This window comes from Phyllostomus discolor, chromosome 3, assembly GCF_004126475.2.
Source record: "Phyllostomus discolor isolate MPI-MPIP mPhyDis1 chromosome 3, mPhyDis1.pri.v3, whole genome shotgun sequence".
NCBI lineage: Eukaryota > Metazoa > Chordata > Mammalia > Chiroptera > Phyllostomidae > Phyllostomus > Phyllostomus discolor.
The window spans coordinates 68,534,337-68,546,109 of NC_040905.2; the positions used below are offsets into that span (position 1 = coordinate 68,534,337).

The 11,773-nt window shown below is 34.7% G+C and overlaps 1 pseudogene; it reads right to left on the minus strand.

Moving 5' to 3' along the window:
* Positions 1–704: 704 nt before the first annotated feature.
* LOC114495043 lies at positions 705–5,206 on the minus strand (annotated as a pseudogene).
* Between the last annotated feature and the right edge of the window lie 6,567 nt (positions 5,207–11,773).

Sequence of the window (11,773 nt, forward strand, 5' to 3'; positions counted from 1 at the left end):
TTGTGATTTTTAGAAATTGAATATGTAGGTGGATGCCATCTATCAATTTTGTCATTTTCCCTGCCTTACCCTTTCAAGCATGACTCCTGCTTCATTCTTTTTCTTTTCTCCTGGGATGTGTTACACATTTTTAAAGACTTAGTATGATATCTTATGTTTCTGTTATAGCATTTGCTTTATTTTCCATCCTACTGTCCCCCTGTAGTTATTTTGGATATTATTTTCTCCTGATATATCTTTAATTCTAACTTTCTTCTAAGCTCCATTTAATCTTTTATGCTCTATTATTCTTAATATCAATCACTATATTTTTCAGTTATCAAATTTCCATTTATTTCTTTTTTCTTACTTTGCAGTACTCTAATGATATTTTTGGTTTTTGTTTTGGTTTTCAATGAATATTTAAGAAGGAAGATAACATGCTTTTCTAATATGTACTTTATATCACTGAAGCTAAAGCAAACATTGTGTTCATTGGGTGGAAACAGCCTGCTTTACGTGCATATACTGAGTACAAGAAAAATAAATACTGTTATATTTTCAGACTTCAGAATTTGAATAGGTGTTAGTGTCCTCTCCTTTATTCATATAGAAAAAAAATTACTTTAAAAATCATTTGAAGCATGGAAAAAAATTCTATAGTACTTTTTTAGAATCACTCTGTAGAATCTTCATGATTCATATGATACAAGGGAAACTTTAATTCAACCTATTAAAGAAGACATTCCAGCTCACATGATCATATCAGCCAGGAAAATGTTCGTGGCAATCACAGTGCATGAATGAACAAACTTTTTCTTTACACAATAGTTATCCTGTTTGCCTACTTCTGCTGCTACCCTTGGCTCACCTGTGTTCAAGTCCATACCCATAAGTCGACCTGATTCCCAATGTTCTGCTTAAACTTCTGTGTCTCCTGAAAATCAAAACCAGAATTCTGAGCAAGAACCTTGGGAATAATGAATAATGCATCAGCAAATACTTGAACTCCAAGTTGGGCTCTACGCTTTACACTTGGCTGGGGTTATACTTAATCAAGTCTTGTGCCCTTGCCACTTCCACTACACCAATGCCTGGAACTACACAATGGCCATCAATACCATTTTTAATGGCCCTCAAGCTGTCTCTTATTGCATCTGATTTGAGTGAGTGCATCCTTATTTGGTACTTTGACCAATAATGTTTTAAAGCAAACATTGTTACATTTTCCAGTAAAGATTAACTTGCTGCAAACCAAAGCATCACAGGTTCGATTCCCAGTCAGGGCACATGCCTGGGTTGCAGCCCACGGCCCCCAGCAACCGCACATTGATGTTTCTTTCTCTCTCTCTCCCTCCCTTCTGTCTCTAAAAATAAATAAATAAAATCTTTAAAAAATATTAGCTTGTCTTTTCTCAATGTATACACATAGACAAGTCCTGCAAATCCCAAACAATCAGGATTGAGGTCATCAAAAGAATTTAGAGCTACCCTTCCACAAGCACCTGTCAGTTTTTCCATATTTCTCCTTTTAGTTCTGTAGAGAGCTATTAATCCTCTTTTGTGAGAACATCTAAGGAAAATGGCCCAATTCCTTTCTGATTAATAACAACAAATCCTTTATCAGAGGATACAGTCTTTCTCTACAGTCTTTCCCTACAGTCTTCCTTTTTCAGTTCTATTATTTTTTTAAAAACTCTATCTTCAATGATTTTTCTTTCAGCTTTTACTAATTTCTCTCATTCTCTCAACTCCTGAACTCTGGGGGAAAAAAGGTAGAACTTGCCCTGACTAGGTGGGTGGATTGCTTGCAGTGTCATGTTGTGCAATAAAAAAGGTGGTGGGTTTGATCCCTGGTTGGGGCACACATGGAGGGAACTGACTGATATTCCTCTCTCTAGCATTTCCTTCTTCTCTCTCCAAAAACAACAATAAAAGGGAAGGGAGGTAGAGAGAGAGAGAGAGGGAGAGAGAGAGAGAAACATCAATTTGCAGTTGCTGGGGGTTATGGCCTGCAACCCAGGAATGTACCCTGGCTGGGAATCGAACCTGGGACACTTTGGTTCCCAGCCTGCGCTCAATCCACTGAGCTATGCCAACTAGGGCTGTCAATATACCTTTTAACTAAAATACATCGAACATCCTATGAAGAAACATCTAATACAATAGTAATTTTTCTTCTTTTTTTAAAGAAATAATTTACTACATAAAATCAATATTGTTAAATTGCTATTAAATCATATAGGCTATAAAAATGGAAGCAGTTTATATTAAATATATTATATTGATATATACTTATATTAGTGTTGTATTGATATATTATTATTATAAAATATTTCCAAATGTATTTTCTGAAAGAATAAGGGCACTTATAGCTATGACTTTCGTAGTTCACTCTCAAGCTTGAGAGAGGCTCAGAACACAGGTCTTTGGACATACACTCACAAGCAGACAGACTTGACAGTATCACTGCTGACAACATGATAGGCCGACCTGAAAGAATTAATTGGAAATTACACCATTTTAAAGATGTGTCAACTACTTTAATAGGTATTGTGAGAGGGAAAAGTATCTACTAGCTGTCCAGCCCTAATGACTGTGTGGGTGGGTTAATGAGATGTAAATCCAGCAGCCAATTCAAAGAGGCAACATCATTTTTCCTTATCTTATTCAATTTTCAAACTATGTAGTGTAAATATGGATTGTTTTTTCCAAATGTACTTTCAAATTGTGCTAAAAATGAATTTTCTAGTTTCTAGTAAATAGTTACTAATTTAACTAATGGCATATATTTTTCATCTTTTTTGTCTTGCTTCATAATTTCATGTTTAATGCTATTTTTAAGCAAATGATTATTTCAGTGACTACTTTATGTAAATGTAAGCTACCAGAAGCTAAGAAATGTCAGACTGCTATGTCTACTTTTAGAATGGATAATTTAGGGAGAAATTTTATATATATATATATATATATATATATATGAAATTACATATATAATTTCAGAAAATAAAAGTATGTTATCTGAACTTTAAATTGGGGGTAATATTCATTCAACACCTTCAGTACTTCCTATAGTGATCTGTTTATTAATAGATGTTTTTAGGCTGCTGGCTTTTTTACATAACATTCAGAACAATCCTTGAATCACTATTGCAATATCCAGATGTCTATGTGCTTTTTTGGACATGTAAGAATATCACTGAGCTTATAAAACTCCTGACCAAAATATTCATTTTTTTTTACCATGAAGGCTATTCATAACATAAGTCCATTAAACCCTAACAATAATTTCACAGGTACAGCACTCCAGCTATAGCTCACTTTATTCAGCTGTGTTTCTCTGTGATTTGAATTTACTTTTAGAATTTCTTTTGATTCTCCAAAATATTTTATTCAATAGAAGTGAAACATCTGATGGCATCCTGATATACAAACTCAAGTGTGCTAAAGGCAAGATGCATAGAGACCTTGTCTCTCAGCAGCTGTGAGTGCTGCTGCAGAATGGAACTTCTTCTTCTGTGTCCAGGCTGCAGTGGCAAGTTCAAGCTTCTTTGGAGGCCAGCGCTGCAAGGGCCTGAGCAATCCTTCTTGAATAATTGTGCCAGCAACAAGGAGAGTCTCAGCATCACTCCAGTCATTTCTACCCTCACACCCACACAATGCCCTGGAAAGCTGGAACAGGAGAACCTTGAAGAGCCTTGATAGGTCTACTAATCTTAATGTAACCAGAAGACACCTGCATTTAGGCTGCCTGTCACTACCAAATCCAATAAGCAATGACAGCGATCGAATCTTCTATGGGTGCTTCATTCAGATGGCCGGCGATCAGAGAAAATGGCGGGTTCATACCCTAAGAAACCATCTTCCCTTCTCTTTCCTGGCCAGATTTTTTATAAAGGGGTGGGGGAGGACAAACAAGGTGCAGTGAGGGCTTTGAAATTCAGGGAGGATTAGGTGAGTGAAGCTGCAGCATTCCTGTCCTCAGCAGTTAGCTGTTCCCAAGGCGGGAGGTGGTCACACAAAAGGCCAGGATGCCTCCAACTTGTCCCCAGGTGGTAATCTCTAGCCAGTGCCCCAGGAGGTTGGCACTGGAGCCAGCCTTGGCAACTGGAGTTGCTTTTCCCTGGAGCCAGGACGGGCCTTATCTGTAGTTTCTGAAACAAGAGCTTAACATACACATTACTTGCAAGAATGACAACTTTTTGCCTTAAGCTAAAATTTTCCAAGTCTTGAATCCCCTATCATTAATATTCCTAAATCATTATTTGAATGGATGTGGCTACTGTACTTTCTTGATTATTCTTCACACATGCTATCTATCATGAGGATTTGAACTCAATTTTTGTTAGCAAGTACACTGCAGTATTGAAAAAATATGGAGACTGACTTTAAAAGTCTTTCTTGGTCTAGCAGATTTACAAATTTAAATCATGTAATTTGTTTTTAATTCATAGTGTCCATGTAGATAAGCTGGAGATGTAATCCGATGCACCAGCTACACCTGTGCATTTTAGGTAATTGTAAGAAATATGTGAGCACCCACATGATAGGATGGATAAAAGGAAGAGAGACACATAGAAAACTTTTCTGTTTTACATCACAGTGTTTTTTTATATCTTTGTGGCATTTTAAGACTAGCAGAATTTTTTTTTAAAATACAATGGTGCCTAAAGTACATTATATATAAATGCACAGCACAGGGAATTCTGGTCAATTAGCAGAGCATGCCAGTTTCAAACAATGGAACCATGGATGCACCTATTATTTTGCCTGGCAGATTCATGTATATTTCTATGATTTCCTTTTAACTTTCACATCTTTGGAATCTAGTAAAGGCATAATCAGAAATTATATTCTTATTAAATTGTAATTTTGTGAGGTGGCTAGTTCAGACTCTGGTCACCAGCATAAACAGGTACAATTCTTTAATTACATGGGATCTATAAAAACATTAGAAAAATACAATCAGTTGGCAAACAGGATAAACTAGAGTAGATAAAGATTTCTAAAAATCTTTTCTGTGTGTATGTATGTGTGTGGACTAGAAGTAAGTCAATATGTGGAATCTTTGAATCTGTGGCACAATGATGTATTTACAATTGCCACATGCCTTACTTAACAATTTCATAGCCTGGATGGTTTGGAGTGGAGAGGAGAGAAGGAAGTTAATACCTCGCCAATGAACTGGTGTCCTCAGGGCGATCCTCATCAAAGTCATTACCATCATTTTCCGAAAATTATACTCGTCTTTAGGATATATGAGACATTTCTATTTAATACAACTTATTATGATTTGGGGTTTTCTTTACCTTTTAAATTGGGGAGGATTCATCTTTATGATAAATATAAGAAGAATATTTTGGTGAAGGCAGTCAACTTTCCAAGGCATTAACTTTTTCATGAAACAAGCAAACATTTGAATTCTTCTCATGCCATGTGTCTGCTTCCTATTTTTATGGCAGTTTTTAAAAGAGTTTTTTTAACTGCTGTTTTTCTTCTTTTATATCCTAGAGGGAAGGAGAAAACAAGCTTGTATTTTTCTTTTAGTTTGGAAGGAGAAAAGTATTCCCTCTAACATATATATTGACAGTCAAGAGGTCCAGAGAAGATCAGTAAGCCAGAGCTGTGAAAGACATAAATAAGACATTCTTTGGCCCAGGGGATGGAAGCAGATATATGCAGTACACACTCCATGCTCAGTTTTAGTTTCCTGGGGGGTGACGTTTCTTAAAGTGACTGACAGGATTTTTTTCATTTGTTCTTTTATTATCAGTTAGTGGTATACATGCAGCTTCCTCCCCTGTATTAGGTCTGATTGTGAAAACAGCAGTAATTTTATGATTATCTGGGAGAAATATTAAGAAGAAAAGGGAAGTTTTAACAATTGTTGATGAATTGTTTCTGTCTTTTGTAAAAGAATATGTTGTCACAAATTAACAAGCAACAAAGATGTGAGTACATGGTGACCAGTATTTACTTGGTTTATTTAATAAAAACTAATAAACAATCAAAAACCCAGAAAGGACAAAGGACTTCAGGGACAACTCAATAGAGGCCCTCTTATTGCTAACTGCTTATTACCACTCATATTTTATTAATATGATTACTATAATATTTTCTGAAATATTTGGGAATGAGGCATTATTAGTGGGAAATGAGGGCAGAAAAACTTCTATGGTTCACTTTTAAAATAGTCTGATACACAGAGGAAAAATCTTAATGAGCTTATATACTGAGCAATAAAAAAAGTGTTGACTCGGGAAGAAATATACATTTCATTAGGAAATGAATGAAATTATTCAGAATAGTAACCAAAAAAGATCTATTGACTTTAAAAACAACTAACATTATTTGTAAAATTTTCATTTATGATTTTATATCTATATCTATACAGTTACTGGGTAAAATATCAACAATTAGCAAAATTCTGAATGAATTCTTAGATTTTATCTTACAGAAAAATTAAGCAAAAAACAACAATTTGTTTTTAAACTGAGCTATAGTAAAAGTCTCACAAAAGAAAATTAAGGTCAGATTTATGGTCATTTCCCCACTAGCATCCTATCATAGTTTCTGCAGATGATACCTGCACATGAATGCATGTGTATCTTTGTAAACATTTAAACATACATTAGATTTGTATATTTATGACATTTAAATGCCATCAGAAATAAAATGCAATATGAAGTTCCCTCCTAAAAGAACAATCAGAAGACTGATAACTTTTGACGAAACTATAAAAAATAAGGAAAAATAAAAAATCTTATTTTATAAAACAAAACAAGAAGTATTTTTTCTAATAAAACCTGCAACATAGAAAAATTAAACTTTAGGGAAAAACTCAAATCAGTGTCATAAAAAGGAGGTGTAGAGAGGCATATACTATAAGAATTTTGAGTACTATATGTTTTTAAACCTATTATATTTAGATTTATGTGTTTTCCATTGGTTTGAGTTTTATTCAGTTTTATCTGTTTATATTACAACAGCATACCTTGTCATTAAATACTTTTATAAAGTATCTTAATAGATGAATACAATTTCATTCAAAAGAAACCATAGTGTACTGATATTTAATATATTTCCCAATGTTTCAATGATTTTGTCTAGTCTACTTCATGTGCTCCTCATATATCATCAAAGATTGTGTTGTTTGTTGTAATGATGAAATTCAGTAGTTAAAAGTTTTTATAGATACATTTAGAGCTTTCTTTAAAAAAAGTGAGAGGAAGAGGAAAATGCAAGGAGAAATAGACAAGAAAGAGATGTGAAGCTGTCACTAGAGTAGCAAAATTTCATACTGCAGTGACTGATGTAGTGGCAGAACAGACTTTAAAGAGAATGCCAATTTGCATATTCATTATATTTGCTTTGTGTATATCCCCTCACTGAATCTTCTCAGGAAATTAATGATATAGGCACAGTAGTTACCTACTATTTGTGGCTGACGAAGCTAAAACTCAGAGTCTTTGGAACCAATGTTATCTGAGTCCAAAGCTTGCACTTTGTTATTCTAGCAAGTTACCCAACTAAGTCTGCATTCAAGGAATGGCAGAAGCAAGTGTGAGCGTTAGTGCTTCCTGCCCAAGTTTCCATTTGGGACAGCTGGTTTGCACTGACATCATAAATCCTGGGATGGAAGTAATTTTGAGAGGTCACCTAATCCATTCACCCTGCCTTTAACTTTCCTGACAGATGAGGAGCAACCTTAATTCTCTACCCCTTCAGAAGAAAGTGCAGCTTCCTTCTGTCCCTTATTCCTGGATTTAACAACCCCTAGTGCAGGAAATCTCATCTTTTTTTCCCTCTGTAACATAAATCCTACACAATGCTGTTTAAGCTTGTTGCCTTTTGCTCTGCTTTTTTGAGAACACATAGTGATGTCTAAATAACAGAATTTCCTATACTTAAAGGTGAATACTGGAAATGTCTCTTTTTCTAACTATAATTCATGCATTTTTTAACTTATATTAAAATATTTATTTTTCAACCTTAGTTGTCTTTTGTTTTTCTTCTTAGTGTTAAGAGTTAATTTCCTTTTTTATATAGATTAATGGGCTCAGTTCGGAGAGTTCTAGAGAGGGTTTGACCTTGGTTTTGCTGGCTTTTCTAGACTTAGGTTTAAATACAGTTTAAAAAATCTCACAGCTGCCCTGTAGTATTCATTGACAATGTAAAAGAACTGTGAACATCTTCTTTTTTGTGATTCTCATTTGATGACTTGCTTTGTCTTGTAGATTTTCAAAGACTTAATCAAATGTGAGTACAGACAGAGCCACTGGTGGTAAGAAAATTCTCCAATTCACACACCCTTCCAGCTGGATACGTAGAAGCTAACGATGTCTTTTGAAAGCCGGCTTACCATTCTGTTTTTTATCTCCAGCTCTCTTTGTAGTCCCATTTGATTCATATTGTGCAGCTAATAGAGCTTCATCTCTATTCAATGTTTCCTTCTTGAGTTTAAATGGGATTAATGCAGTGAAAAGTTCTTTTTAAATGATTAGGTTAATAATCTGGAAATTATGACTTTTCAAATAAGGCACCCCAAAGCTCTTTATTTCATTTTTAGGACTACATTTTGTCTTGTCTTCAAATTTTCATATACCTAATATAATGTTCTTATGATTAATAATTCTAAATATGATTTATCTTCTTTGTGTTCACTTTGAAAACAGGGGAGACTATCTCTTCAATTGATTCAACAGCTATGGATCTTTCTAGAGGTCACATTGCAAGTTAGTATTTGTCATCAATCATGGCTTTAATTAAAACTCAGGTTATAGTTGAATAAACTTTCTTCTCTGTTGTTAATTTTTCAAACATTTTTACTCTTGTCTTTTTCTTCTCAAAATATGTTAAAATGATAATATAATTTATTATATATTTATGTATTTTATGTTTCCTTGTACTACTTAATATTAACATTTTAGAAAAACAAAGATAAGCATTATAATTTGAATGTTTCTTCTGTAGCAAGTGGTAAATTTGAATATATGTACAGTATGCAAAATATCCTGAGTATTTACATATAAGTTCACTTCTTCTGTATTTGAAAATAAGCTATGACTGTCTTTACCTTTCTACTATTTCTTATTTTTTTAAAAACTGCCATTTACCCATTTAAAAATACAAATAAATGTAATACTATGTAGACATGTAAAAAGCAATGAAATTAAAAAAAATATTTATGATAATAAAAAGTAGCCTATGGAAAATTGACTAAGGGTAGTATTTTTACTCTGTAAAATATGAGAAAGCATACTACAAATCCATGCCATAAAAGAAACCTAAATGATCTGTCATACTCACTTATGAGATTACCATCAACTTTCAGAAAACTGGAATATTCAACAGGTAGTCTGTAAAGACCTCAGAGACATTGAAGATTTGGTTCCAGACTGCAACAATCAAAGGACTATTGCAATGAAGCAAGTTACATGAATATTTTTGATTTCAAGTGCATATAAAATTTATGTTTACATTATACATGGTCTATTACATATATAATAACCTTATGTCTAAAAAATAAACCTACCTTAATTCATACTTTATTTCTAAAAAAAGTGTCAACAATCATCTGAGCCTTCAGTGAGCCATAATCTTTTTGAGGGCGAGGGTCTTGTCTCAAAGTGGATGGCTGCAGACTGATGGAGGTAGTAGTTGCCGAAAGTTGAGGTGGCTGCAGTCATTTCCTAAAAGAAGGCAGCAATAAAGTTTGCCACCTCGGTTGACTATTCCTTTCATAAACAATTTCTCTGTAGCATGTCAAACTGATTGATAGCATTTTACTCACAGAACTTCTTTCAAAATGAAAGTCAATCCTTTCAAAAGCTGCCGCTTTTGTATTTAAGATTTTATTTATTTTATTTTTTTTTAGAGAGTAAGGAAGGGAAGGATAAAGAGAGGGAGAGAAACATCAATGTGTGGTTGCCTCTCATGTGCCTCCTACCAAGGACCTGGCCTGCACCCCAGGCATGTGCCCTGACTCAGAAACAAACAAGGAACTCTTTGGTTCACAGGCCTGCACTCAATCCACTGAGCTATAACAGCCAGGACCTGCTTTTTTTTTTTAATCAGCTAAGATTATGTAATATTCTGAATTTTCTTATCATTTCAACAATCTTCACAGTGATTTTTCCAGGAGTAGGTTCCATCTCAAAAAACCATTTTATTTGCTCATCCATTAGAAGTAATTGCACATTTATTAAAGTTTATTATGAGATTGGAGAATCCGAGTCACTATCTTCAGTCTCCATTTATAATTCTAATTCTCTTGCAACTTCCACCACATCTGCAGTTCAGTTACTTCCTCCACTGAAGTCCTGAACCCCTAAAAATCATCCATGAGGATTGGAATCAATTTATTCCAAACTCCTGTTGATGCTGATATTTTGACCTCCTCCCATGAATCATAAACGTTCTCAACAACATAAAATGGTGAATCCTTTCCAGAAGATTTTCAATTTAATTTGCTCAGATCCATCAGAGGAATCACTATCTATGATAGCTATAGCCTTATGAAATGTATTTTTTACATAAGACTTTAAATTCAAAATTATTTCTTGACCTGTGGACTGCAGAATGGACATTGTGTTACCAGGCATGAAAACATCATTAATCTTATACATCTTCATCAGTGCCTTTGGATGGCCAGGTACATTGTCAACAAACAATGATATGTTGAAAGAAATCCTTTTTTTTTTCTGAGCATTAGTTTCCAATTGTGGGCTTAAAATATTCAATAAAGCATGTTGTAAACAGATGTGGCATCAGCAGGGATTTGTTGCTCCATTTAAGAACATGGGAATAGTAGACAGCTTAATTCTTATGGGTCCTAGTATTTTTGACATGATGATTGAACACTGGCTTCAAATTATAGTCATCAACTGCATTAGACCCTAACAAGAAAGTCAGACTGTCCCTTGAAGTTTTGAAGCCAAGCACTGACTCCTCTTCTCTACCTATGAAAGTCCTAGATAGCATCATCTGCTAATATAAGGCTATTTTGTCTACATTGAAAATTTGTTGTTTAGTGTAGCCACCTTTATTTATTTATTTACTTTTAGAGAGAGGGGGAGAGAAGGAGAAAGAGAGGAAGAGAAACATCATGTGTGGTTGCGTCTCACATGGCCCCCACTAGGGACCTGGCTTGCAACCCAGGCATGAGCCCTGACTGAGAATCGAACCGGTGACCTTTTGGTTCTCAGCCTACACTCAATCCACTGAGCTACACCAGCCAGGGCTACTCAAGTCACCTTTATTAACTATCTTAGCTAGATCTCCTGGATAACTTGCTGCCACTTCTACATCAGCACTTACTGCTTCATCTTGCAATTTTATGTTAGGGAGATAGCTTCTTTTCTTAAATTTCATGGACCAACTTCTGATAGGTGCAAGCTTTTCTTCTGTAGCTTCCTAACCTCTCTCAGCCTTCAGAGAATTAGAGTTAGAATCTTACTCTGCATTAGGTTGTGGTTAAAGGGAATGTTGTGGCTGGTTTGATTTTTAATCCACACAACTGAAACTTTCTCCATATTAGCAATAAGACTGTTTTACATTCTTGTCATTTGTGTATTCAGTGGAGTAGCACATTCAATATTCTATCTTGCCTTCCAAGATGCATTTGTCATTAAGCTTTATCATTTCTAGCTTTTATTTGAGGTGAGAGATGTGCAACTCTTCCTTTTACTTGAACACTTAGAGGCCATTGTGGGGTTAAGTGGCCTAATTTCATATATTTGTGTCTGAGGAAATAGGGAGGCCTGAGTAGAGAGGCAGAGACAGGAGACCATCC